Genomic DNA, 6,581 nt, shown 5'->3' with positions numbered 1-6,581 from the left:
GTGTATCTCCTCACCTGGGTTATTGTTGCTGTTTTTGAAGCTCTGGAAGGAGCTAGGACAAGTGCATTCCTTTCCAGGTCCACAAAAAGCCTTTAAGGACTCCCCAAAGATGCCTTATGCTGGTTTATGGAAATAGAAGACCCTGTTAACTGCTGTGAAAACAGGGGAATCCTGCAGTCATCCTCCTGTCAAGTAGAGTCCTTGGTGTAGCACTACAACAGCTACGAGAGTACAAGATGAGACAGTCTTTGTTGGATAATTATATTAATTAAATTTCACTTTTTTTCTTTTTTTAATTCTTTCCTCTCAGCTTTACTGGCGTATTCTCTGCATTTCTTATGAGAAACTTCACTTTTAAATCTTAAACACCAGAGGTAATCCATGAGGCATGAATGGAAAAATTTGGTATTACTTCTTGGAGCAGACTGGTCTTGAATTCAGTTGAAAGCAATTAAACATTCACACTTACTTATATTAAGCCATAATTTGTCTGCAGCTGAAGTTGGAATACCCTTGACTCTTGCAAGCTTTGCAGCATCTCTCTGTGCTAGGTTTGTCAGCTAATGAATTGCTTTCCTCACACAAACTTTTAAAGGGGAGAAAAGTTTTGTTCAACGGGCTTCATTAAGACCTGCAAAGAGCAAAATTTCCATGTTAGACTCCAGGTTTTTAGGGAAGGATTTTCAGGCATGGTTGGCGGTCATCAGTTCCTCTGAAGTTTCCATTTGCTGAAGCTCTGCTCTGCTGCTGGCGGTTCTGACATCCCCTGCCCTGTTGTTGGTGTGTGTTTGGCCCGTTGGTTGCACGTGGTGTTCAGTAACCACTCTTGCTGTGCTCAGGGAATAGCCTTGGACAGTGAGTGTTGCTGTGTTCTCAGGAATTACACTCTGGTGTTGTCCACTGCCTCTCCCTGCCTGGCTGTCCCAATTCCCCTCTTCAAAGCTGAGCATTTGGACTCCCCCTGTTCTCCAGGGCAGTGTTTGTGCTGTTTCCCTCACCAGAGCTGTGTCTGAACCAATGTCCCAGCTCGAGGTGTTGCTCAGGCTGTCCCAGCTCCCCTCTCTTTGGGGGGTTCACACACACACACATTGCCCTGGACACCACACAAGCCCCTTTAGGGCTTCCATTGCTGGTAGTGTGAACAGAGGGATCGTAAATTCTTTGCTCAAAACGGTCTGGGAAGAAGCAGGAGGGATGTGTCCATTGTCAAGGGCTGTCTTACCTCCCTCACTGTCAGCCAGACAATCCCACACCCAGATCTCATTGCTCCCCCCTCCTGTTCCCAGCAGCTCAGCAGAGCTGAGCCCCTGCCCCAGCACTGTTCCACAGCTTGAAAGTCTTTGCTGCAATATGACTTTAGGGATTAAATACTGTAAAATCTGCCACTTGGTTGCAGTGCTGCTGTAACAAAAGGCTGTGCTTGAATGGCCCCTAGGTATCTGCATGGAAAATTAGAAGAGCTTTTAATAAATGGGATTGACCCTGAGTGCCTGTAGTACAGGTTACAACATTCTGCACAAACATTGCTTTACATTGCCATTATCGAGCAATAATCCTTATTTGGAACTTATACAAATTATGGCAGAACCTTCTATTTATCTAACCTGGAAATTTTTCCTGAACAGGCTCTCTACAATGTGCTCAGAGAATTGGCAGTTTTCTTCCCTCCCTCGGCAGATATTTAATAGCCACGTATTGCATTTCCATGCTAGTAAACCTTCATTATTATACAAAATGTACCAGAATGTTAGGAAGAAATACCTTAAATAATTAAATAGAAACGAAGAGTGACAAAACAAACGAACAAAGTGCAATCTGAGCTGTGTTATTCTTTCCTTTTTATGTTCACTTATTTGCTAATTTGCTGAACTTACTGGACTGCAGTGGGTCTTGCTGTGATTAGAGAGAGTTTGCCAAGTTCCTTTGTAATTGTTTCTTTGCAATTAACTAAATAATAGAATGTTCTCTGTGTGGCTCTCTCGGGAAAAGAGCGGGCAGGTGCTTTTGCAATAGGATTTCCACATCTTCCACCCATTTCCCTAGAACTCAGTTTAAAAAGACCAGTAAAACATGAGAGAGAGAGAGAGAGAATATTGCCTCAGGACTGGAAATGAAAGAATTAACCCTCTGTTATTGCTTCTTTCAGTTGGCTGAATTCTTTTTTTGCTGGCCTTGGTAGTGGCAATTTTTGTGTAAACCTGGCAGGACATCAGAGGAAAGTCACAAAAACCCAAATGTATGTTCCTGCCTGCAGATGCCTCCACTCAGGGGAAAGTCCTTCAAGGTGGGAGGAGAAGTCATCTGGGAAGATCCCTGGCAGCATGGCTTTGCTGGGAGAGCACAGACTGGAGTCCAGCGATGCCCGGGGGAGGATGGAGAGCAGCCCTGGCTTTGTTATTTCCTTTGACTATGAGCAGAAAATTACAGAGGAAGGCCTGGCAGGAGAGGAAGGGTGATTTTAATGGAGGCACAGTTGAGCTCAGTGGGAAGGAGGCACTGCTGGATGTAAGGGCAGAGTTTATGGAGCGGCAGAGTCAGAGGTGTGGCCCCACAGCCCAGGCACGGTTGTCTCACTGACCTCTCCCTGACCATCCGTAATTTAGTCCCTGTCTCAAGAGGGTAACTCATCCATCTGCTGGCACTTGGAGTGCAAACTTGCTTTTATTTCATTTTTAATCTGTATTGTTGGCTAAGACCTTTTGTAGCACATATTAGGTTTGACAGTCAGGGGAAGACTCCTTGCTCTGCAGTATATTAAAAGCTGAATTATTTAATTTCATAGTGAATCAGAAAAGCCAGGGGTAGGAGATTGCTGTTTTAAAAGGCGCTCTCGTTGCCACTTCAGCAGTAGGGATGTCTGGAATCAGGAGCTTGTGAAGAGTGAAAAATGCTGCATTTCTCAGAGTGCTTCTGCAGGCTGCCTAGTGGTCTCAAGAGGATGGAGGATAGCACTGGATGCCTTATTTTGGAGGTTTAAACGTCTTTTTATCCTTGCTGTCTTCAATGTGGAACATTTTTCATCTGCCTGTTTTGCCCAGTGATTCTTTAGCAAAGCCACTGTCAGAGCAAGTTAGCAAACACTGATACAGCTCTTTGGGTTACTTTTCAGCAGGATTACCAGTGAACAAGCTGACATTCGCAGTTTGCTTTGCTTGACTGTAGAACTGCTTCCCATGCAAGGGTGATTTACTGTTGGATTTTATTTAGGGGATGTCACGACAGTGTCTCGTTTGTTCGTTCGGCTTTGGCAAAACAGACTGTACCTATTTGTGTGGGAAGGAAAAAAAGGCTGCTATAATCTAAACATGAGAGCCTTGATACCTGTCTTGTCATGTAATCAAGAGTTACCTGAACAGGATCAAATGAGAGATGCTAGACATCCAAGAATTGCAGGTATTTCTTTGTGGTGTGGTGCAACGGGCTGAAATGCCATGGAAAGTATGGCTAGTGCGGGATCCTGTGGTTTGTCTCTTATTCCTCATTTGCTGTATCCATCCTGCTCTTCATTTGCCCATATCATTATAAATAATTGTGGGGGAGAAATGAAAACTGTTGATTCCTCTGTTTCTCTGTAATCCCCAGTCCTCATTCTACTCTAATTTAATCCAGTTGTGTCGGCACAAGGAGCAGGAGGCTGAGGGGAGGCATGCACACCAGCACTGCTGAGCTGCTCCCTTTCCCAGTCACCCCCAGAGTGCCTCAGACACCCACCCCCATGGAACAGCATCCAGCTTTTCCTGCCATTTATTCCAAAACCTTTTGTGCACTTTGATTTACATCAGCCCCTTTGAACGAGATCTCCTGGCTGCATCTTCTCTCCCCCGTCCATCAGATGCTGACAGAGGTGCTTGGACTTGCAGCCTGGTGGGGGCTTTGTGTCCATCCAGAGGCCCCTGGCTGCAGTTACATCTGCAGGACAGATTCCAGCCTTGAGCGTTTTAGCACCAAATTGCATAAACTCTGTGTCAGAAGGGGCTGATGCAGAGATCTCTTGCTCCCAGCCAAGTCCCTCTGCTCCTTCTCTTTGGGTTGTTAGAACTGGAGGTGAAATCTGTTAGACCGTTGGCCCTTGAAATGATTCCTTCTTCATCCTTGCCAGCACTGTGAAAAACATGAAAATAATAAGGAAGAAAATAAAATTGGCTGATGTTCAGCTGTCCTCCTGCAGAAAAATAAACTCTTTTTTTGGAGAAAGCTGGAGGGAGTTGAGGTCTTGTATCTTGTACCCTTGTATATCTCGTACTTGTGCACACAGCACGTGGCTCTGAACCCTCTGACGTGCGTCTTAGTGCTATTTGTGAGTGATAAGATTTCTTTTTAGCTGTGTTGATAATACTCATATAAAAATCCCATCCTAGTCAAAAGCTATTGGAGATGATGTTATATTTCAGAACATTGGCAGAAATGTGTTTATTTGCTTCTAAGGGGTTAAATGGCCCATTTTAGCATTTTTGCTCTCCTTATTTATGAAATGCATCAGTCAGGACAATGTAAAGCACAAAATCCTGGCTGTGTTTGGGAAAAGGAATAAAATCATCCTTGCAAAAGAGGTGTCTCCATAATGTCTGCTGATCTGCCACCCTTGAGGAGAAAAAAACAGCTGGTGTTACCCTTTTATTTTCCAGTGGGATACACAGCACTCCAATATTTTCTAAGTTTTCATGGGCCATCACAGTTTCTAATTCTAAACACATGAGAGTTTCTCAAGCCTGCAGGACCTGGAAATCATTTGCTGGAATCTGTTAGAGGGCTGGATGGTCCTTTTTTCCCTTGCCAACTCCAAATGATGTTGAGTGGTATTTAAAAGAGAATGCTTTGAGCAATCAGCAATGGTGAGGTGGGCTGCAGCAGGGCTGGGATGGGGATGGGGATGGAGACACTGAAGGTCTGGGAGATGGTCTGGATAGATCAGCCAGGTTTAGGAGCTCCTGCATTAATGCTGGGCCACACTGCATGCTTACAGCAAGAATTAAATTATTCATTCTATTCCTTTTAAAAGAAAGCAGCAAATAGTTTTATACATTTCAGTTGCAACAGGAGCAGTGCAATCTTTGCAACAAAGTGAATTAATTTGGGATTGCTGCTGCTTATCGTTATCTTTTCTATTTTACCTCACTATCCTAGCATTATCCAGGATATTTATGTACTTACTTGTTTCTGACATGATCCCCTGAGAAGATATACTCATCTTTTTTACCTTTCACCTAAAAATACTTTCTGTTCTGTTTAGAAAGAAATGAAAACCCCTTTCCCATTGGGTCAGAGTCTAATCCTTGGGAAAGTGGTGAGTGGCTCTGTGGGGAGCCCACCACATCCCCAGCTCCGTGCTGTTGTGCAGTTAGATGCTGTCAGTGCTGAGATATCCAGGTGTTTACTTCATGGCTTTGATTTATTATGTCATCAAAACAAGCTGAGAGTTGTTGGTCCCTTCACAGTGATGAGGCAACACGCTGGCTTTGGGTCAGGGTTTGGATGAGGCCAAACCTTTGCCTGAAGAGAGAAGGGTGGGAGCTGAACCAGAGCACTGCATATCTGCATGGAACAGGGGGAGGGCAGACCTGGAAATCACACGAGGCTCACCCATATCTTTAGACACCTGGGTACCTCTAGAAATTTCCCCCTGAGATTTGGGCAAACCAAGTCAGGCTGGGGCAGTCAGTGCCAGGGAGCAAATGCATCAGCTGGTGAAAGCATTGATGTCAGCGGCACCAGGGGCTGGAACGTGCGGAGTGGGTGGGAGAGAGGTGTTGGTGTGAGGGGTGGGGATGTGGTTTGATGCTGGGTGAGGACACCCACCCTCTGCCACACGTGCCCAGCAGCTCAGAGTCACTGAGTCGTGAAGGCTGGAAAAGACCTCCAAGATCACCACGTCCAACCATCAACCTGGCACCACGACCATGTTCGCTACTGAACCATGTCCTCAAGTGCGCATTTTTTTGAGGTATTCTGAGAGATTCCAAGACTTTGTTCCAATCATTATTTTATTATTTTTCCCCTCGTGTTGTCACACAGCGAGAGGCGTCTCGTTAGCGTCCACCTGCGCTCGCGTTGCTGCCATTGCCGTCCGTGTGCCCAGCCAAGGGAGCGCTGGACCACATTCTGTCTCTACGAGCTGTGAATTCAGCAGGGGCGAACTTGCTGCCTCTGGATCAACCAACAAGTGACTTTATGACTCCCTTTACCACTCGCCGCGGCACAAATCCCTTCCACCGCGCCGGCTTTTAGCCCGAATCCAAAACGCACCTTCCTCTGTTAGAGCTGCGATCCGTGCGAGATTCCCGGCCGCAGGAAATCCGTCGGGAAGCGACCCCGGCGCGGCGGGGGCCCGGCAGCGAGCCGCGTTCCCGGGGGAGCCGCGGGGGCCGGGCCGGGGCGGGGCGGCGGCGGCGGCGCCAATGGGAGCGGGCGGGCGGCGCCGGGAGCGGGCGGCGGGGCCTCTGGGCGAACAAAGAGGGAGCGGGAGCGGGCGGAGGGACGGCCAGCGGGGCGGGGGGAGGACGCCCGGCCATGCGGGGCCGGCGGCCGCGGCGCGGGTGAGGCGGGCGGCGCTCCATGGCCGGCGGGTCGGGGTGAGGCAGGCG

This window comes from Hirundo rustica, chromosome 15, assembly GCF_015227805.2.
Source record: "Hirundo rustica isolate bHirRus1 chromosome 15, bHirRus1.pri.v3, whole genome shotgun sequence".
Classification (NCBI taxonomy): domain Eukaryota; kingdom Metazoa; phylum Chordata; class Aves; order Passeriformes; family Hirundinidae; genus Hirundo; species Hirundo rustica.
The sequence above is the reverse complement of the archived record's forward strand: the minus strand, read 5'-3'. Positions refer to the sequence as shown.